Raw genomic sequence first — 10,926 nt, 5'->3', positions numbered from 1 at the left:
GTGTGCAGGTCAGGGGTGGCCACTGTGTATTGAAGGGTAAAATTGGACAGGATATCTTTTCTTTAAAACATGTGAAAAACAAGAAGGGGTAAAGATTTCTTTTTCAAATTATTCTTGTGTTGGTGAGAGGGCTCTGTGGGTAAACGTGCTTGCTGCTAAGCCTGATGAACTGAGTTCAATGTCAAGGCCCCCCTCTGTAGGACAGAACCAACTCTCCAGAGTGGGTCTCTGCCTGCTACACATGCACACCCCACCCCAGGTGTGTGTGTGTGTGTGTGTGTGTGTGTGTGTGTGTGTGTGTACATAATGTAAAATTATTTTTCACAACTTCGACCATGTCTATAAATGGCTCAATTGCATTCACACTCTCCCATTGTTCTCTTTTATCTCCTTTCCTCTCCCTCGGAACCCTTTCTGTCCATGTCCGTCTCCTCATACTTTTAGGGTTGCTTCCATTGGTGTGGGTGGGAGGTCATTTCCTTCAGTAAGGGGGCTGACTGAACGGCTGTATGGAAGGACTATGATGCCCTTCTCCCAGCAACTATTCACTGCTGATAGTGTCCCAGGTCGGGGGAGTTGTGAAAGCTTTGATAGTACTGAGATGTGTGTGGAAATGTGAAAAATGGTTAAAAGGAGTAGGCTTCTGCGATCTGGTAAAGCAGAAGAACTTTAGGAGTGGAGGTAACCTGTGAGGTACACATCACACTGTGCCTGTGGCCGTGGGGTCTAGAAATGAGAGGAGTTACATTGATTTCAGAGGACCCTGCCTTCTCAGTATATTCTGTTTTTATTAATTAATTAATTAATTTAATGTTATGCCCTTTCCCGGTTTCCTGTCCATAAACCCCCTATCCCATCCCCTCACCTCCTTCTTCTATGAGGGTGTTCCCCCACCCTTCCATCTGCCCCTTCCCCCCTCCCCACCCTGACATTCCCCTACACTGGGGAGTCCAGCCTTGGCAGGACTAAGGGCTTCTCCACCCATTGGTGCTCAACACGGCCATCCTCTGCTACATAAGAAGCTGGAGCCATATGTCTGTCCATGTGTACTCTGGATGGTGGTTTAGTCCCTGGGAGCTCTGGTTGGTTGGTATTGTTGTTCTTATGGGGTTGCAAACCCCTTCAGCTCCTTCAGTCCTTTCTCTAACTCCTCCAATGGGGACCCCCCCGTTTTGATTTAGATTTGTGAACTGTCTTTCTTTATAACTCTGTGTTAATTCAACTTTACTATGTTAGGAGATTAAATATTATACCAGATGCTTTATTTGATACAGAATAACTGATAGTACTTGGCTCTTGAAACTAGCTAGTGGGAATGGCATAGTTGTAAAATAATTGTATCAAAGGCATTGGGATAAATATTATGTGGGATTTAGATGTTGGGGAAGGGGTAATTTATATTGCTTTTAAAGTTAGCAAACACAGTAATAAGAGATAGCAGTCAAAGATTTCTGTAAGTAGAAAATAACGAAGGCTATAAAATATTTTTGATTCTTACTAATATATATTTTTATTTGGGCTATCATCTTGTACTCTTGAGTATCAAATAAGAAAGCCATAGTCTTAAGCCTCCTAACTAGAATTGAGCCTATGTCTTTAGAAAGACCATCTGGCTTTCAGAGCAACTACTTATGGCACGTTCACTAGACTGACTGCCACCTTTGTCCTCTGTGCTACAGCAGGAAGCGGCTTTCACCTTTTCCTCACTAATAGATCTGTGCAAGAATGCAGGGTTAATGCTTACTATGTCTAAGACCTGTATGGTAACTATACATCGACAGTTATAATTGTGTCCATAAATGATGATTATTGTCCAGTAAACACATCCACAGTGTCACTGTTTTGGTTTGGAAACAGGCCCTTGAGAGTCACTGTGACACTGGTGTCCACTGGGCTGGTCTAAGATGCTAATACTTTTCCTGCACATCCTCTTAGTGCCAACTACCCCGCCCCCAGCATTACTTTGCCTCCTTCCCCTCCTCCCCATCTTCTGCGTTAAACTTGTCCATGCTTCTTCAACATTATAAGCTTTTTAGCGGTTGTATAATCTTGCAGATGTTCATCATCTCCCTCCTTCCTTTTGATTATTTTATGTACAGATGTGTGTCTGCACACACGTGTTTGGGTGCACAGAGGAGGCAGGATAGGCATTGAGAGCTACCTGCCTCCCATGGGGGTGAACTGGAGTCCTCCACAAGAGCAGTGCATGTTCCCAGCCATTTCTTCAGCCCCTGTTTTCTTCAACAAAATACTAGATTAGTTCCATTTTCTTTTTTGGATTCTACTTTATTTTCTCTTTTTAAAATTACATCTTATTTTTATTATTTAAAATGATATTTAAATTTAAATGTATTTTAATTATATTCTTCCCTTTCAAGGCCTTTTAGATTCTCTTCCTCTCCTTATCTACCCGACTTTAAATTCTTCCTTAATTGGGGCCTCCCAGAGACTTAACCAATGGAAGAGCGAGCATAGGCTGGACCTCCCCCGACTCCGTGCACATATGTAGCAGATATGCAGCTTGGTCTTTATGTGGTTCCCCCAACAACTGGAGCAGGGGCTGTCCCCAAGTCTGTTGCCTGCCCGGGGAATCCTGTTCCCATAACTAGGCTGCCTTGTCTGTCCTCAGTGGGAGAGGCTGTGCCTAGTCTTGCAGTGACTTGATGTGCGGGGAGGTGGGAGTTAGGGTCATACAGGGGACTCCCCCTTCTCAGAAGAGAAGAGGAGGGGGGTTGGGGGGAAGACCTGGGTGAGGAGGTACTGGGCAAAGAGGGGGCACTGATATGGGGATGTGAAATGAATAATGAAAAAGGAAAAAAAAATCTTAAAAAAAAAAACCAATAAAACAACAAAACTCCCCAAACCAAGAAAAACAGAATAACCTCTCCAGCCCGCAAAGAACCACCAAATCAAAACACTCTAAACAACTGAAGTCCGACCCTAGAGGCACTGCGGGTGTGGCTGCTGCAACACTTGTTTCAGTAGTTGGCAGAGAGAGAGAGCCTTTGTCTACACTTGGTGTTCTGACCTATAAACATCTGAATAACAAATAGGCTAGCATTCTCTGAAAAAAGGCCAGTCTGAGAGGACCACCAATCTGGCACCAGGGCATCTGGCGGGGCTTCTAGGGTGGGGAGCAAATCAGAAACTAGAACAATCCTGCTGGGACTGTGGGTCTCCGGAGGGAGTGAACCCAAGACAGAGAAGGGTCACTCGGACCTGCTGGTTACTGGTGCAATAGCCACGCCCCCCAACCCGGACTGGGAGCAAGCCTTAGATGACCAGCAGTCTAGAGCAGCGCAGGCCTGGGTGCTGGGGAACAGATCAAGCTCGAGATGGCTCCTACCAGGGGCCATAATGCACAAGCAGGGCATAGCACACCTGAGACCACTTCTGAGACAACCCCAGACACTCAAAGACCCCGGGTGCCACTAAGGAGCAAGTAAGTCATGGCTAAATGGAAGAGAAAGAGAAACAGAGCATTTGCAAAGAAGTGTGGACAAAAGGGTATTTGGTGGGATACACTGCAGCTTCCACAAGATTTTTTTTCTCTGTTGGAGGGGTTTGCAAGGGGGTGAAGGGGGGGGGTACTAAGGGAGGGGGATTGTGGAGCATGATGTGAAATTCACAAAGAACCAGCAAAAAGTTTAAAAAAAACACCTGAGTAGTCCATTATACATTAGTTAACTATTGAACAGGAGGCCCATCCTGCAGTGGTCGATATACCCAGTGTCACTCTTGAAAACGGATATTTTTTTCTCTTACAGCAGATGTAAGTGACAGTTTAGTTCTTAACTTTTACCCTAGTGGCTATGTTTTCATCCATTCATATATATATATATATATATATATATATATATATATATATATATATATATATGTATATATATGTATATATACATGTATATATATGCGCATATACATATATACACACATATATACACATATATAAACACATATACATACACATATATGATATGATATATATACATATATATCAGTAAGATGAAGCAATTATCGCATCAAAGTTGAACAAAATAAACCAACCAAAGGAAAAAAGCTCAAGACAAGGCACAAGAATCTTTCACTCAATTAAGAATCTCGAAACCACTAAACTGTACCAGTGATATTTACACAAACAGCCTGTGCAGGCCCTATGCTGCTGCTTCTGAGTTCATACGAGCTATGCTCATGTTGATTTAGAGGACCTTGTCTTCTTGGTGACCTCCTTTCCCTCCGTCTCTTACACTCCCTCTGCCTTCTCTCTTTTGGGGTTCTCTGAGCTCTGAGGGGAGCAATTTGACCGAGGCACCCTGTTTAGGACTATGTGTTTCAAGAGCTCTCAACATAATGTCTGGGCCTTTACAGTTTTCCTTTTGTTGCAGGAGGAAGCTCTCTGATGATCTGCGAACAGGGCACTGATCTGTGAGTACAGCAAGCACAATATCCCTAGGGGCCACATTTTTGCAACATTTCTTTTTCTCCTCCTGACAGCAGTAGTATTTGTTTCTACGTTTGGTCCATGGACTATCTAGTCTCAGGTTCTTGGTCACCCAAGTAGTGTCACATATTTGTTCTATCTAGTGGAGTGGCCTTAAGTCAAAGCAGCTATGGGTTGGTCACTCCAGCTTCTCTTGCAGGCAGGACACCATTGTAAATAAAGGGTTTGTGGCTGGCTGCTCCTTCCACAGTGCTAGCTAAATGAAGTCACCAGATAATGGGGGAGACAGTTCCATCTGGCCATCTCACATAATAGATTCCAGTACCAAGGCTGGGTTACATCTAATTGAGTTATTGGCCAATGGGACTCCATGGGGAGCCCCAAACAACCCAGGCTGTTGCCAAGAATATATATTGTTTCCCACAAACTAATATACAAGGACCCACTGCTGATGGCGACATCTACACAATTCCTGAAGTCAAGCAGGCACCTACATAGAGCCTTCATCCCAGTGTGCCAGCACCTTTAGTACAGGAAGGCACTCGTTTATTTTAAAGACATGATTATCACAGAAAGAATAAGAATACTGAAGAATAGAGAAAGAAATCTTGCTAATACTTGAGAATGTTTTATTCTTGGCCCTTTCTTTTTTATTTATTTATTTTTATAAAAAACATGTAATTTACCCAAAAAGTTTGCTTCAGGCCCACTCTGTAGCTAACTTTCTATAATAGTTTTTCTTTTTTCCCAGAACATTTTTTTAAAATGAGCATTGCTAGTTTTTGGGTCTTCCCGGTTTTCCTAAACATGTTGACTTTCTTCTGTGAATGGTGATTTAGCTTCAGTCTATTCCATACCCTCTTTCCTCTTCCCACCATTAACCAAATATATGCAAAGCCCACTCCTCCTTTCTACTGAGTACATCAATATATCCTCACCCACATTTTTGTTAAGTGGATATTGTATTTTTCTTTTTTTGTTTCACAAAATATTGGCCCCAGGGTTTTATTAGCTACCTCCTTTTCTTTTAACAGTTCAGATTATGTTATGTCCAAGGAAAAACTTAAACTCTGTAGTTTTACTTGGCTTATTTTGACTCTAAAAATTATTGAAATAAGGTAGGTGAGATTATTCAGTTAGGAAATTGTTTGTCATTCATCTGTGAAGACCTGAGTTTGGACCCTCAGCACCTCTCTCCCAAAGAAAGGTAAATATAAAACCTTGTACCTGTAATCCAAGCACTGGTGCAATGGAGACTGGAGGACCCCTGGGGTATGCTGGCGGACCAGCCCAGCCAATGAGAGACCATATCTCAGAAAAGAAGATTAAGATCAACTGAGGAAGACACCCAGCATCAACTCCTGCCTTTCACATATATAAGCACACATATACATTCACACACACATACAGATACCCTTGTAGGTCACAGCTGATCAGCCTGCTTCTAACAATCATCGGGTGATATTTCCATTAATTTCTGTAGGTAGTCCTGTTAATCATTTATGAAATTTTGTCTGAGACATTAATAGATTGATTTCCTCCATAGTGACCCAATTCTTTCCTTTTTCCAAAACAGAAGACACCAAAATGATGATAGGATATGTTCAGATTTAGATCATCTTCATGATCTACAGATAACTGGCGAGTAGGTTCCACAGGTCTTGTTCTAGAGCCTCACAGCAGCATCTGGAAGATTTTAGCCCTAACCTAAGCCTACCTTCTGGACCTTTATGTAGGTAGAAGAAGAGCTTGAAACCTCAGTTTGCTCTGTAGCTAGGGAAGACCTTAAAACTGATCCTTCTACATCCACCTCCCAAGTGCAGGGCACCACCCAGATAGCAGGGCACCACCATACACAATGTTTCCCATGCTGGGACTGAACCAAGGGCTTCTCGAGTGTTAGACATTCCCTCTATCAAGTTGTGTTACCAGTCTCCAAATCATTCTTTCCTCTTTGCCCCAACCCCTTGTTCTCAAGTCTTTACCATTTTTTTTGTTGTTATTTTGTTTTTGAAAAATCATTTTATTTTTTGAGGCAGGTCCTGGAACTCAGTATGGTGACCAGGTTGGTCCAGAGTGCTGAGATTAAATGCATGTGCCACCTGCCCAGCTTTTTAGCATTTCTGAGTGGCAATGTGTTAAATCCAGCCAGTGACAGCATAATTAGTCAGATTCTGAATTCTGTGGTTTAAATGTCTAAATTTGTTCATTCTTAGAACTAGTTTCTTTTGTAATTAAAATATTTCTTCTCTAATGATATTGATGGTTCTTTCTTAGCTAATGGATTTTAATCATTTAATATTTTGACTAATAAATTATAGTTGGATATATGTATGGATATAATTTATCTTTTTTTAATTTTTGAGATAGGGTTTCTTTGTGTAGCCCTGGCTGTCCTGGAACTCACTCTGTGGAACAGGCTGGCCTTGAACTCACAGAGATCCACTTCCTCTGCTTCCTGAGTGTTGGGATTAAAAGTGTGGGTCACCAACTGTTTGCCAATAATTTGATATCTTGGTATATTTATAAAATGTGGAATTGTTTAAACCCAGCAAAGAAGCATTTATTGACCGGTATTATTTTTATAATAAGACTTCTGAAGTTTATTTTTCCATTTTGAAATATATTATCCATCACCATTGACTGTGGTTCTGTAGTAGATCTTAAAATATTCTCTCTGTCCATCTGAACTCCTATGATTAGCTCTCCATCTCTGTGCACCCTGTTCCAGTGTCTGGGAACCATCATTTACTCTCTACCTTATGAGTTCACCTCTGTTATATATACACATATAACTGTGATCATACAACACTTTTTCAATATTGCAAATAAAACTGAACTGTAAAGAGGTAAATTATATTTAGTATTCAAAGTGTTCCTCATGATAGATTATTAGAAATTGTGTGGGTGTGTGGGTGTGGGTGTGTGGGTGTGGGTGTGCGTGTGTGTTATATGCAGGGGCATGAGTGCATATTATGTATGCTTATGTGTATGTGAAGGACAGAGAGCAGCTTTAAGTATTTTTCCTCAAGAATGATCCACCTTGTGTTTGGGGTAGGGTCTCTGCATTGGACCTGGTATTTGCCTTCTAGGCTGCCTGACCAGCAAGTGCAAATATCTGCTTGCTTCTGCTTCTCCATACTGGATTACAAGGCATAAGCCCTTACTTTGTTTCCTATGATTCTGGGACAATTTATTTCACCCTATATGCCATCTCTCCAGCCTTTCCACATTGATCAAAGGTTAGGAAGCTTTAGCATGATAAAACATTTTCACATATTTGTTCCAAAAATGTGCATGGATTTATAACCCCTGAGTACTGAAGTATCTGCTAGCAATGAAAACTATTTACCCATTGGATAAGAAACCAATCATAGTTTACCTAAGATGTATTTCATGGTTTGGCTGTATGTGCTTGGCTAGCGTATGGGTTTGATTACATTTCTATACTTGAGAATTTTGTGTTTTACTTGTTGATAGTGCGGTATTTAAAGTTTTTGTTTTGTATGAGCTTGTGTACTTTTTCTAATCACTGAGTTTTCTAATTATTATATGTTACATGAGAGATGAACCAAGGACCAAAGGTTGCAAGCGCAGCAGAGGGGATCCAAATAGAGATCATGCAAAGTTGCCCTACTAAGACTTTTATGAAAGAGAAAACTATTCACGAGTCATCAGACTGGCCACCCTTGGGCTGTAGCTACATCAGTGTGTTACCCTAAGAATTATTAGGACCACTCTCTTGGTACTCTTTTGGTACACATCCTTCACTCCATGGATGGAAGCGTTAACACTATCAATTAAAGCAGGGTTGTTGGTGACTCACAATTGCCATGTGAAAACCTTAGTGTCTCAAGATAGAGTGACAGTCATTGCTTCCTCTTGTTCATTTGTAACCTGATGCAGTAAGAGTACAACAGACTTTGAATAAAAGAAATATGCAGCAGCAGAAGTCTTAGACGACACCCTCAGGTACTTTGCTTTGCAGAAGAATCTACTGCCCATGGCCCAGAAGGTTATACGGCTTCTATCAGGTCAGGAAGTCAAGCTCATACCTGGGATCCAGTTATAGACCTTGTGAGTTCATAACTTCAAAATCTCGTGAGTTCATAACTTAAAGAGAATGGCAGGGTCTAAGCTAATTTATAAAATTCTTAACATGGAAAAATCCCATTTTAATAAACCTTCTAATTTAAGAAGAATATAAACAACGAGTCATCACAAAATCAACACATACATAATGTTCTGAAATAGACTAGAATTCAGAAACTCCACCCCTATTCCTCATAGAAGCTGCTACTTCCTCTTTGGGATGGGCATTTATACAAGCATTATGCCTGCTTTTGAAACATGCAATGCATTTCCTGCTGTTCTGGTTTTGACCGGTGCTACCTGTGTAGAAGCTGCTGATGCATCCGAATTGGTCTATACCATTTCTTTGAAAGTGTGGACTGAGTATGTACCCCAGCTTGGCAGTTCTGCTGTTGATAGATGTTTCAGTGGCTTCTAGTTTGAGTCCCTTCTCAATACAAGGTTGTTGTGAACTTGTCTGTCAGATGAAAATCTACATGTTCTCCAGTAGGTTGATAGTATGTTGATGTGAAATTGTCCAGCTGTATGGAATGGAAATTTAGTGGAGTATGCTCAAATCTAGGAGACACTGCTAAATTGTTTGCCAAAGTGTTTATACTTTAAGCTGCTATTACACAATGGGGGTATTTCCACCATACCACAGCCTCATGGGTAGGATCCCATTTTTAAAGTTTGTGCTTCTTATGATTAACAATAAAAATGATTATTAATTATGTTTCTTGGATAAGGAAATATCCTCTTGTGACATTTTATTTTCTCAATTTCCTCACATATTTCTCAATTGTGTTATATTTTAAAGTTAATATTTAGGAATAATGTGTACTTTGGCTATCTGTCTTTGTCAGTTACTTGTGTTACATTTTTTTTTCGTTCTTAGTGGTGTGTGTGTATGTGTTTTTTATAGAGAATGGTTTTTCAATGTTTCTTCTAAATGGCTAAAAACTATTTTGGTGTCCAGAGCACTAAAGATACCTTTAGTATTATCTGCATATCATTTATATTCATATTGAAACTAAACTTAAAATGTATTTTGTTTAAGATTTTGAGGCAGAATTTGTACCAGTGGTTTTACATTCATATTTCTAGATTTATATTTGTTTTATCCTTTTTTCTGCTCTCTTCCCAAGAGGAGGATCTGCTGACTTAATACAGTATAAGTATTTTGATCGTGTTCAGGAGTCCGACTCCACCATGATGATTCTGCTACTAGAATTATGACTGTTGTTGCTACCAGTACTCTAAGATCTTCTAAGAAATGCCAGTGTTGGGTATGGTGGCACACAGCTGTAATCCTGTCACTTGGGTGGCTGAGGCAAGAGGATCAAGAGTTCAAGGCCAGTATATGCTATGTGGTGAGATCCTGTTTCATAAATAAATAGATGAATACCTCCCAAAAAGCATAAAATAACATCAGAAAAACTATGACAATTTTATTTTCTATTGTAGGTTTTGTTCTACTGCTATGACTAAGAATGCCAAACTTGGTACCATTTTAAGGTCTATTTTGTTGAACAAACATTTCTATAAATGGAATTTAACACATTTTTGTCTGTTCCTATTTCTTTTTAGACCTTGCATAAAAACTGTGGCCAAATCACGTGAGGAAAAAGAAATCTCTAAATATTTGGATCGTCTAGGATTTCTTTCCTAGTTAATCTTTAAAACTCTTGATTTAAAGAGTCTAAAGGCTTGTAGTCATTCACTGAACAAAATTTGTATTAGAACTCTTAGGCTAAAATGATTCAAGGTATCTTCTTTTCTACCCTAATTGATAATAGATTGTATGACAATTAACACTTTGGGGCAAAAACAAATATGAGAGAGTAATGTAATTTTCTTTATTCTTGGTTGATAAATTTAGTCTAAAGTCACTGCTTCCAAATACATGCTGAAACAAAAGCCAGTTTATCAGTCCTCCTGGGTTTCTGTTGTTTGTTTGTTTTGACAGATTCCTTTTCTATTCATTCTTGAGGAAAAGATTCCACACTTGTTATTTTTAGGAATTTTCAGCTGACCTAAAAACTTCATTAGGTACTAACTATAAATTCATAAATGCTGCCATTGTTTCTTGCTTCATAATAAAGAATCCAGGCAACTAATCAAGATTCGTCACCGATGACCAGAATAGGACACACTAGCTAAAGGATACATGAAACTGAGTTACATGTGGGTCAGTGAGGGTTTTAGAATATCATTTGTATATAAGATAAATGATCACACTAGTATTTCTTTTCTGACCCTATCTTCAACTCATCTGGAATTCTGCAGATAGAAATAGAACTATTTTGAATGCTGATCTCAATATGAAACATAGAATCCACAGAATACACAAATTTTGATGAAATAACATTCAGTGATCAAGTTTCTGTGAATCTTACATTAAAATTCAATTA

The 10,926-nt window shown here is 39.8% G+C and overlaps 1 non-coding gene across 1 annotated transcript; it reads left to right on the top strand.

Moving 5' to 3' along the window:
* The first annotated feature begins 2,933 nt into the window (after positions 1-2,933).
* LOC120103326 (small nucleolar RNA SNORA17) lies at positions 2,934-3,062 on the top strand. Its single transcript, XR_015621603.1, has one exon. It is a non-coding gene; the product is annotated as a small nucleolar RNA SNORA17 (small nucleolar RNA).
* Positions 3,063-10,926: the final 7,864 nt, after the last annotated feature.

Source organism: Rattus norvegicus, chromosome 5 (genome assembly GCF_021556685.1).
Source record: "Rattus norvegicus strain SHRSP/BbbUtx chromosome 5, alternate assembly SHRSP_T2T, whole genome shotgun sequence".
NCBI lineage: Eukaryota > Metazoa > Chordata > Mammalia > Rodentia > Muridae > Rattus > Rattus norvegicus.
This window is presented reverse-complemented; position numbering and strand designations above follow the sequence as displayed.